Source organism: Echinops telfairi, unplaced genomic scaffold (assembly GCF_000313985.2).
Source record: "Echinops telfairi isolate 266 unplaced genomic scaffold, ASM31398v2 ScPeMD7_7424;HRSCAF=8462, whole genome shotgun sequence".
NCBI lineage: Eukaryota > Metazoa > Chordata > Mammalia > Afrosoricida > Tenrecidae > Echinops > Echinops telfairi.
The window spans coordinates 83,839,668-83,851,770 of NW_022111324.1; the positions used below are offsets into that span (position 1 = coordinate 83,839,668).

The 12,103-nt window shown below is 42.1% G+C and overlaps 1 protein-coding gene and 1 pseudogene across 1 annotated transcript in view; both read left to right on the plus strand.

Annotated features, from left to right (window-relative positions):
* The window catches only part of GMDS (GDP-mannose 4,6-dehydratase), a 698,702-nt gene that overhangs the window by 565,395 nt on the left and 121,204 nt on the right, over positions 1-12,103 (plus strand). The gene's annotated exons all lie outside the window — the stretch shown is intronic.
* Positions 9,933-10,458, plus strand: LOC115872342 (annotated as a pseudogene).

The window sequence follows — 12,103 nt, forward strand, 5'->3', positions numbered from 1 at the left end:
AGATAACTTTGTTATTAGTATTCATATCATTTAAGGAAAAATTCGTATCGGCAATTTACAACTGTATTTATCACACATTGTTCTATGACTAAACTTAATAGTAAACCTTACTAAGAATCCTGTATGATCTTGTCAGGGAGGAGTTCCACAAGGTGGAGGGGACAGCAGTCCTTGGGAAGCCCCGAACCTGAGGACAGCCCTGTTTCATGTGGATTTTCTACTGCCCCGACTCTCCCGCCCTGTTCCTTCTGCTTCTGGTTTGGGTCTTTTTTCACTCTGACCTGCATTTCTTCTTCCCATGCCTCCAGGCCGCATTCGCTTTCTTCACCCCTCTTCCATTTTCTATTTCACTTTGTGCACTCTTCCTGTATACTGAGAATAAACCTTTAACCTCCTCTCCTAGAACAACAAGTCTTCCTCAAACTTGGATCAACCTGACAGCCTTCTGTTGAATCGCCTCTGGGGTGACAACATTCTTCCTGTGGGAAGTGGCAGGAACTGAAGCCTGCTTTGCGAGGAGCTTCCCCTTGGGCGTGGGGCGGCCACGGCCAGCAGCACCAGAGCTGCATTCTGTCAGAGGCCTGGAAATCAAGGAGGGAGGCAGGGCTTCTCCCATGTGTGAGGCTCATTGTCTGCGTGCTTCTTGTACATGCAGAGCGTTGACACTGCAGCTGCAATGGGCTTAAGCATAAGAAAAATGGTGAGGGGGCCCAGGACTGGGGACTGTCCCTAGGGTCGCTCTGCGCCGGAACCTACTCATCGACACTTAACCACAACAAGAGTGGATGGAAGCGTGTGTCCTGATTAGAGTCCGTCAGCATTGGTCCAGCATGTAAGGACACTCTGAGCCCGGAGCATAAATGAGTCCTTCTTAGAGTTAGGGGGACCTAGAAGGACTGATAGGGAAGAAAAGACCATGAAGAAACCTGGGGGAGAGCTATTAATTAGAACATACACTTGTCCCCTGGTATCCACAGGGAATGAGAAGTCATCCTCCCACACTGGTGCTCATGTATTTTAAATAAAATAATATCATATTTGCCTATAAGCTATGTGCATCCTCCCATATACTTTATCTCTTGATTATCTTTAACATCTAACACAATGTAACCAGAAACCAAATCTACTGTCTAAATGCCCTTGTGAGTTTCCAAGAAACTCAGAAAGCCCCATCCTTCTCCCACATAGCAGCTGGTGGTTTTGAACTACTGATCTTACACTTAGCGACCCAATGCATAACCACTAAAGCACCAGGGCTCCTGATGCAACATAAATGTTGTATAAATAACACTTTATGCTCCTCCGTACCTTCAAGGGATGCTTTAATCAGTTGTTCCCCCTCCCCAAAATTTTCCACCTATAGTTGGTTGAATGTGCTCTTGTGGGAGCTGAAGATGCAGCGGCAACATAAATATCCTAAAATGGGAACTAGAACTTTCTGTGTTGTCTTCTGAGTAAGAAAGACTATCAAATCATAAGGAAGGCACTTTCTCAGCAAAAATCAGCACTATCCTAAAAGAGGCCACCTGTGATTCTGTGTGAAGTATGTATCAACATGTGCTGGAAATCTTTTCCCTCATTGCTTTAGCCACTATAAACCTTGACTCTTGCTTCTGAAAAGTCTTGAAAAACCAACGTGAAAAATTCAGACCTAAGGATTCGACCACCTAGTAGAGCTAAAGGAAGCCACATTTTGTTGTTGCCCTCTGCCTGTAAACCCCAGAGTCCCGTTTGAAAGGTGAGGCGTGTTGCCACTGTAGAGGAGAAGAGTGTGATCCTGGAAATTAGACTTTAAATTACCCACTGTCCTGAATCCCATTTCAGGACCATGCCTATAATAATATTTTAATTCTATGTCTCTTAAAATGTCAGCCTTGGGTATAGTTGTATTTGTGTGCATGCATTTGCTTATAAATTCATTACATCATTCATTCATGGAGGGAAAGTAGCAGTGTGCTTAAGACTGTGTAGTGTCAACTGCTAGCTGTGTGGCCTTAGACAAGTTACTTTTTTATTTGATGTCATTGTTCAAATGAGCCCTGATGGCATAGGGGTTATGCATTGGGCTGCTAACGGCAAGGACAGCAGTTTGAAACCACTAGCAACTCTTTGGGAGAAGGATGAGGCTTTCTACCTCTATACAGAGTTAACCGTCTCGGAAATCCACGGTGGCAGTACTACCCTGTTCTATAGAGCCCCGATGCGTCGGCATTGACTGGGTGGCAGAGGGTTTGGTTTGGTTTCTTACGCTGGCCTTAGTAAGAGTCACCGTGATTGAAAGGGACTCGACTGCTGTAATTTTCTGGTAGCGCTACTCTCAACGAAGTGATGGAGAACTGGTGGAGTGGGTGAATACAAAGTGTTTATTTCCATGCCTGGCATATTGTTGTTGTTGATTGCCACATCAACTCAATTCCCAATCACAACGGCTTTATGTGCAGCATGTGAGAGTGTTGCATCGCCTGCTCCATCGTCATGATTGATGGTGTGGCTGGGTCCACACAGTGAGCACCCAATGTTGTTGCTGTTGTGAATGTTGACTTGCTCACTGTCCAAATACGAGAGAGCTTTCAAAAGTTCACAGAGAAATGACATGAAATGATAATGAATGGGTTCCATGAACTTTTTGAAGCCGCCTTATATCATCACGCAGTGTGCCCGGCCTGGGGAATAGGTTATTATACCACCCTACCACCACCACCAAAAAAAAATGGAATTGTGCTGGGCAGAGTGGACCTATTGTCGTATGTGTTTTTCCCGATAGACTAGCCCTGAACAACTCACTCTGAGTTAATACACCCAGTGGCATCGCCTAGGAAGGTTCTCTCTGGTCACAGTGAATTTTTTTATAAAAGCAGTTTCACTTGAACCTCATTTTTTGTGATGGCCCATTAAAGAGAACAGCATACAGCTGTGAAATTTTGTTTCCTGCTCAGGAAAAATCCCACAAAACTGTTGTGATGTTGAACAAAGCTTACAGGGATAGCTATCGGAAAAACTCTCAAATGCACAAGTGATTTTCTTGTTTCCAAAAAGGTGAAATGTCAATTGATGACAAACCTCATTCTGGATGTCTGTCAACTTCGCAGACAGATGAAAATGCCTACTCATAGTGCATTTGGAGTTCATTCCACTGTGTCAGACTGTTAATCAAGCTTTCTATTTAGAGGTTCTAAAAAGGTTGCATGCAACAAAAATGGCCTGGTTTGTGGCAGACAGGGGGACTGGTGTTGCCACCACTACAATGCAACTGCTCACGCAGCATTCTCAGTGAGCCCATTTTGGGCAAAAAAAACCCAGCATGCATCTCTTGCCCCATGCACCTTACTCACCTGACTTCATTCCGTGTGACTTCTTTTTGTTTCCACAAATGGAGAGGGACATGAAAGGGTAGCAATTTGACAATTTAGCCATCCAAACAGATGAATTTGAAAAATGTTTCCAAGAACGAAATCACAGAAATGTATTAAGTGTAATGGAGAGTACTTTGAAGGTGATAAGGTTTTGTAAAAAATATTTTATTCCATGGCTTTGGAAAAAAAAATTCCAGGTTTTTTGGGTACCTCCTCGTACTAGTGCTGAGCATGACAGACATGCCCTCTTGCTCAAGGAGGCAGTATCTACCAGGTCCTGAAATCCAGTGCCTTTTGAAAAGAAAAACATCATTAGTGATTCACACTGATTAACAAGTAAAAGATGACAAGGTAGAAGCAAGGCTTCTAATAGACATGAATATGTACTTTGGCTTTTTAATGTTTGTTTTATCTTGATCTTCATCCTTTCTGGTCATCTTTCTGAAGGTCGTGATGGCTGTATGGTGGTACAGAAATGCCGTGTAAATTTGGAAAATGTTATCTTCACTTTTTACTTAAGTAAGCACAGATGGTCATGGGATGGCAGGGTGACAAAGGTAGCTTCCAGAAGCTGGCCTGCTCTAAATTTACCCATCAACCTTGATGCTTTATTATGACAAGGGCAGAAAAAGGGTGATTGGAGTCCCAAGTCATTGTGCAAAAGCTGAAAACTTTTCAAAATCTAGCATAAAGTTAAATATGTTGTAGCTTCAAAAATAAATACAAAGGTGTTTTCTTTTTATTTGAAAATTTTTCCCTGGGAAAAATTAACCAGGGGAGGATTAGTGACATAGTTGGTACTTCCTTAATTGGTACAAACATTAAATAGTAAATCCACTTTAAAAAGGGCTATTTTTTACATTGCTTATTTTAGTAAAAATAAAACCATCATTTTGTCTATAGGTAACTGTAAGTAATGGGATGTGGGTCAAAATCACAGGCTTAAATTGAAATCAAGTATTTTCACAAAGAACCTTGCCTTTCCTAACTCATCTGAACTAAGCATGTCCTTGCTATGCCACTGGTCTTCAGCACAGCTTCTTCTTACCTTTGGATTTCTAATGTGTTCACTTGGTATCAGTTTGGTTTATTTACCTCCATAGCTTATCGTCACCCCTAATCATTAGAGATCGTAAGGGGGAAACGTTACTGAAAAGCAGTAACTTCAAAGAAGCCTAACAAGCTTAAAGACATCTTCCTCCAACAAAAACACGTAGCCTGTTTCTAGTACAGCTGCAACATTCCTATCAAGTCAGCTATACACACAAAGTCTCTAGTACGCTTCTATAAATTATGTTCAGTTGAACGGCCTGTAATTGCTCATTCGATCTCATAGCCCTGTTTGGAATAAGGCAACAGAACACTTTGCAGACCTCAGGAATCCGATCTGTCACCAGAGGGCTGGGGTAAACGCCAGTCAGAGCTTCCCTCTGCTGGGCTCTGTGAGCCCATGGTGAAAAGGCTTGCGGTGCTCACCAGTCTTGCCCTTTGTCCTGAGGGCCCAGCCTTTCTCCTGGAGCTCGTCTCCTTGCTTTCTCACACTTCCCGACCCTCCGCCGGAAATTGGATCCTCCATCTCCTATCTCTTCATCTCTTCAACTGTCAGAAGCCGGTTAATCTGTTCCTTTCCTGATAGCTGCAGCCTCCCAGGCTCTCAGCCTACCCTTCTGCTGCTGCTTTTTTTTTTTTTTTTAACTCTTCTCCTTTCACTGACTGGTGGTAGCTGGGGCAAGGATGGAGAGAGGGCATTCTAAGGGCCACTCCCTGTCCCTTAAGTGAAGGTCCCTTCCAGTGCTGGCCCCTAGCACTTAGCTGTCAGGGCTATCAGGTCACAGTGGAGCAGAATGCTGTCACTGAGGGCTGGCCACCACGCTTCCTGTTTTGCAATTATTCTCTGAATGTCTTACTATTTGTATTTAATACATAGTTTTTTATCTTTAAATCACTGTTTATATATAGTTAGGCCTCCCTCTTAGGCTACTCATACTAATCTTTATATCCTTCCTTAATCACAAGGGCCTCTCCTGCCCTTTTCCTTCCTTGGACTTAACCAAACGCGCTTTAAGTTTCAGTCCCTTCAACCGATTCTTAAATATCCCACTGTCTGTTTTGACGCCTTCAGAGGATCAGTGGGCACTCCCAGAGGCATGGAACATTCCGACTGCGCGAGGTTGTCTGAGGTTGTCTTCTTTCCCCTGAGAGTTTCAGCTCTAACGGGATGGGAATTGTCTACCTATTGTAATTCCCCTAACTTCCGTAGATTTTTTTTTTCCTGGAAGGTTCCCTTCTTATGATTAGATCCTGATGAGAATGATAACATTTTATAAAAGTTCACGAATGTTTATGACTGCGCATGACTGTATACCTTTCCCTGTTTAGAAATATTTATTTTCTAAATATGTCATTTTCCTAATGTTTTCTGGGGTCCTTAGTACTAATGCTTGCTTTCATTACTTACACCAATCACATGTGTGCCTCTTTCCAAAAAGCCATCCAGGTGAGGAAGGACTATACTCATTTATAATCTAGTGTTGGCCTCTTAGCATCTACACAATAATTTCCAAAATTATTTAGCATCTGGGGAATTTGTTTTCGCACCTGCAGCAACTTTCCCTAAAAAAAAAGAGTTAGGAGATCATGTCTGCTTCTATATAAACTAGCCTTGGTGAAGGTCTCTCAAAGGATAGAATTACTGCTGGGAGACTCATCCATCACTGATACGGTTGCCTGGCCCCTCTTTATTTCACAGCTCTAGCCAATTAGATCCACTTTCTGGAATTTAAAAAACGCTTATGCCCTGGAATTTGGCTTTGGTTTGCTTTGAACAAATCAACTGTGTTCTTTCTGTTCCAGCAAGTATGTTTATCTTCAAAATGAACTACAATTCCAAAAAAAAATCTCTTCATGAATATTTCACATACAATTTTATCTATAGTTTCCTTCCTTCACCCTATTCTGCTGCATGCTCCCAATAAAGTTAATTATTCCTTACCCACATGTTTTTTTTCCCCCTTTCTTCCCTCTTGCACATTGTTCACTTGGAGATAGTTGTTTTGTGGACATCACAAACTCTGGCCATCACAATTGATGACCAGATATATCAACTTCAGCACTTCTCTGCCTCGATCTCATTGGAGATAACTCTTCTTGCCCCATACCCTGCACCCTTGGTACACGACTTGCTGGTTTCTTCCTCCTGCATCAACTTACAAAGTTGAGAGCTTATCTGACTACTTTGACCAGAGGCCTCCAATGATTATATCTACTGTTCTGACTTGCTAACTCCGCGGCTCCAATGTGCCTATTAGACAATGAGGCCTACTATGTTTGGCCTCCAATAAAGACCCGATCTATCCAGAGGCTATTCAAAATTAAGAACTACCCTTTAGACCAAAATCCATGATCTGTACTTTACAATGTTGTGCTAAATTTGCTAGTTTCCTACCGATAGCAAATACATACTGCTTCACAAAAATCTGGTATCTAAATATCTTAAGTGAAGAACGGGGAGTTGGGTAGGTACTACAAGTTTCTGTGGTAGTCTCTGTTCCTTAGACAGTACATATGAATACATTTAATATATCTAATACCTTCAGTTTCTAAGAAATATGTCAGTATAGAAAAGAGTCAAAAAGTATTGCTACTGGGTTTCCAATTCATAACTTCCTGGGGTTATCCCAAACAAAACACGTTTAAACATGTCTCTGATCAATGGATGGCTGTAGACACGTTCTTTCCATAATACACCTGTCTTAGTCTCACTAGGGTGCCTTCAAAAAGAAGGTCCAGCCAAAACAGTGGCTTTCTAAGTGCATCTGCTGAAACAAAGGATGGCTGTAGACACGTTCTTTCCATAATACACCTGTCTTAGTCTCACTAGGGTGCCTTCAAAAAGAAGGTCCAGCCAAAACAGTGGCTTTCTAAGTGCATCTGCTGAAACAAAGAAGAGAGTTTAGCTCAGACATTTTAACCGTTTGGGGGATTCCCAAGAGATGATCCTGATACAGCTTCCCAAATGAAACAATGATTATGAGGGATTATTGGGAAGAAATATTAGAAAAATTTTATACAGCATTGGCCAGAAAAAGGCCAAGAAAGTTATACCCAAGAGATTGTTTGATTTTTTGTTTTGTTTTTTCCTGTCAGGACAATGAGCCTGCTCATGCTTCAAAGGTAGCAAGGAATGTCCTCTGAAAATTTTCTTGGAAAACCTTATCCCATCGATCATACAACCCTGATCTTGCCCCTTTGGACTTCTTTTTTGTTCCCCCAAATCAAGGAATATGATTTGAGTCCCACCAGGATGCCCATTTCCATTTTGACTCTGTGTAAACGCAAGCGTGCAGAGTTCTTTGAGGAAGGGTTACAGAGATGGAGACCCTGTTCTCATAAGCATTTCCACTTACATGGGGGATGTGTTGAGAAACAGTAGCTTTATATCTTGTTACTTTTGTTTAATAAAGGTTTCTGTGATTTTAGACTGACCCTCACAAAATATCCTCAGATGATCCGGGCTTAGGAATTCAGTATAAACACATGTTTATTGAATCCTCATGATGGAAGAAAGTCTTAGCCCAGCCCTGTTCAAAATATTACACTGGCTGAGATAAAGTCCTTGCCCACCAAATGAGGAGAAGCAGAAGATATTAGAACCATCTATGGAGATGTAATGAGGACACACTAAAGCAGGTGGTGGAGATGGGGAAAATAGCGAGAGATGCCAAGACATGTCAGAATTGGAGACCACAGAATTAAAGATCTGATTGAAATGTGATTTGTGAAAGAGAATCAAGAGCTGAAGGTGGCTCCCAGCTCAAATGGCTGAACAGTGAAGGGCAGTGCAGAGGTGGCAAGCTTGTAACCCAGACCAGAGACCCAGGAAGAAAGGTTGGTTTTCAGGGAGAAGGTGACGATGAGTTTTCCTCCATTGGAGGTGCCCTTTGTATGCAGCAATATCAAGTAGGTAGGTGGGGCTAGAAGTCTCAAGTACAAGAGACCCGTCAGGCCTGGGACTAGATGTGCCAGAGGTGAGAGTTGAAGTCCTGAGGTGAAATCCCCAAAGGAAAGCATTTCAAGGTGGAAAAGAAGAGCACGCACAGGAAGTTTGTCCAAAGGTCAGGAAAGTTCTCATTTCAGGAAATTAGTCTCAGAAACACATTTTGAGAAGGTGGGGAAAAAATTCACAAACTACGCACTGGGATCCATGAGCCACAAGGTCAGGCTAATGTGTTTCCCACTAGACCCCTTGTCTTCAAGGCTCCTTAAACCTTTAAAGGGTTAATCCTCGTGAGTTTCAATTCGTGGACACAAATATCACGTGTCATCCCAGGGAAAACTGAGTTTCAGAGGCAAGCAGAGGCTCAATTTCACACTGATACGTCCTGGAAGTCAGGTTCTAAAGCATTTTAAAATTCTGGAAGATGAAAGGATTGATATAAGTATAAGGTACTTTGCTCGACATATTATTGTTTTTATTACCATCATCAGCATTAATTATCATCATCATATACTCTTGTGAAATCATTAGTTATCAAAAGACATCTCCTGAAAGGATACTTAGGGCTTTTCAACTCTTGAGATTTTGTTTAATTTAAATATTTTCTAACCATACAGCTTTATGCAGAAAAAATAATTTGCTACTTAGTACAACCAGCTCTGTGCGTCTTCATCCAGAGAAAAGAAAGGATGGTCATGATAGGAGGGAGAAAGATAGCCTGAGTTGGTGACCCTCTGTTCTTACTCTACATAAACTGTCCTGTGTGTCTCTAGGTGCCTTGGCTGGTTGTGAGATCCAGCGAGTTCTGTGTCCAAGACGTAAGTGTTCTCCACAGACTGCAAAGCACCCACCAAAGATAAGACTGTAGGCCATTAGATGCTTCCAGATTTATTTGCCAATTCTTCTTGCACAAATCTTTCTTTCTCAGAGACAGTTGGATATCACGTTTACAGTCTAGGTGGATTTTCTATTGCTCTGACCTCATACTTAGTGACTTCAAACCACACAAGCAGGTGGGCTCACTTCTGTGATGGTCAGACGTTTGAACTCTGCTCCACTGGGCTAACTAACATCCAGGTGTTGGCAGAACTGGCTCCTTCTGGAGGTGCTAGGGTTCTCAGACTAGATATGCAAAAGGTGAGGGTATTCTCTTGGCAGATAATATTTCGTCACTTTGAACAGCTGTATCATAGCGTTTTCTGTTTGGAAAGCACATTTTTAATCACATCAAGAAAAGAAATAGAAGACTCTAACTCCTTATCAATTTGTGTTTCATAATAAACGCACTGAAAAGCCACCATTACAAGATACCATGTGTTTGGGCAACTATAAGGGAGGGCACACCTCAATACAATGCAATTGGTTTATGGATTGTTATAAGAACTATAAGAGTCCCCAATAAAGTGATTTATTAAAATTAAAAATAAATAAAAATAACACTCAAATTCAAGATTTTGAAAAAAAAAAGAAAAAAAACCACCTCCTCAGCCCACAAACTCTACTGGCAGGGAAGTGGCCCAGACTCTATTGGTATTAGATGCAGGAACCTGTGCTTAAGAGACCCTCCTTAACTAGGCAGGAGGATGGGGACCCTCTCTAGACAGAATGCCGGGCCAACAACCCTCTCCCAGGTAAGAACTCAGGCTTGCTGGAGTCATTCAAGAAAAGGTTGAGCAACTGTTATTCAAAAACAGAAATGACACTCTTGCACCAGAAAAGGTGACTGCAACACACCAAAAGAATACGGCTGCCGATCTGATAAAACCGTTTAAGGAATTTCTTGGCACATGCAATAAACTTACAGAAACCTGCTTTTTGGACTGTGCTAACGACTCCAAGAGAAGTAAAACCTGAAGAGACTACGTGTTCACAGCATTGCTTACAGAAGTACCGTATATACTCGAGTATAAGCTGACCTGAATGTCAACCGAGGCACCTAATTTTACCATCAAAAGTGCATTAAAAATGTGCTGAAAAACTTGGCTTATACACGAGTATATACGGGATTTAAAAATGACACAAAGAATATCCATGAGAGTTCAGGAATATCATCCTCAGCAGAATGAAGCTCTAGCAGCCAAAGCAGGCCTCCTTGGCCAGCCACGGTAGAGAAGGCCGGACTTGGAGGGTGATGTGGCCCTGGAATGAGGCTTTACTTGAGAAAATACCTCGAGAGCCAAAGTCCCCGCGTCACAGTCTGGCAAATGGGAACCAATGGAGAAACAGCTGTTATGCACCAGGAATTATCACACAGAAGGTCTGGGTCACTGGAAATATTAAGATGCAACACTTGTTGAAGTCTTAAGATTCCGCAGCTTGGTCAATTGATTAGAAAAATAAACAAAGTGAGGGTACACCACATCTGAGGAAACACCCAGTTTATTTGGCCTCTGGTCCCCTTTTCAGAAAACAATTGCTCAGTGCTACCTCTGTCCCCACCACTGCACCCCCACCCCTACCCCCCGGCAATTAAAAACTGTTGCACTATAGCCCATAATCCAGGATAAGGTGGCTTCTGTGTTTGCATCACCTCCCCTCCTCTCCCCAGAGCATTCCAGCGTCCCTGGGGGGGTGGAGGGGGCGGCTATCTGCTTCCCAAACATTTATCATCTTGGAAATTCTTAGAGGGTCACTGTGAGTTGGAATCTACTGGAAGGCAGTAGGTTTGGTTTGTGGTTTGTTTGAACAAAAAGAAAAGTGGAACATTTCAACAGCATTGACAAAGCAGCAGATATGTGGACTCCCTGCCATGGAGAGAGACTAGCTGGTAAGCCTGCGAGGAGTGTTTAAAAAAAAGAAGAAGAAGATGGTGCGCACAGATGAGCTTTATCGCCACAGACTACCCTGGACAGTTCTGTGGCCTGTCATTCATTCTCCATCCTATTCCGCTGCTCCCCCAGCGCATCTGTGCATCAACCTGAACAGCTGTCCGATGTCTTTGTATTCATCATCCCTCTTCCCCTATCTTGTCGTCATGAGTCTCACAACCAACCCCATGTCGTCCTTCTATTGTATGTGCCCACTATCCTTTCTTTCTATACCTGCCACCTGATCCCTGACAGGCTCACATTCTAAAAAATTGTATCCCTCACCTGTTCCATTGAGTTATAAAAATGTTGTGTCCTTGACCATTTCTAGCTGTTTTAGTGAGTACAAAACAAAAGTCGAGAATGTCTTACACTCATAAGGAATGTTTGTTTAGACCATAAACACGGGTCCTTACCCAGTCATGCCAAGATACGTCTAAATATACTTCTTTTTGTTTTTAACATATTCCTCAACATTAAAATTAAAGATTCCCCTGTGCTACAGAAGTTTTGTTGAGAATGGAACTAATTCTATGTAAAATAGTTTTAGAAGGACACCGTACATTTTAATTCAAGTTCTTTCTATGACTTGTTGAAAATAGGTCAGCAGAGATGCTCCCTACCTGGAGCATCTAAAGACGTTGTCAGGGAACATGTCAAGTTTTCTCTCAGGCAGGTTACTAAGAGGTTGAAAATGAGTCGGTTTTCATTGTGAAAGATTACAGAATTATCTATTTATTCCCTTGATTGAAATCCCAAAATGTGTCAGAAAGCTTGGTCATCTGAATATGTCCTACTGCCTCGCATTAGAAATTTAATAGACATAAACTTCAATACCTTCTATTTCCAGCTCTCAGATGCTTAGAAATATTTTCAAAACTCCTGGCTACATCTTGTTTTTGTTTTTTCCACTATAACCCAGCAGTGAGTATTTTCCCAACAATGGC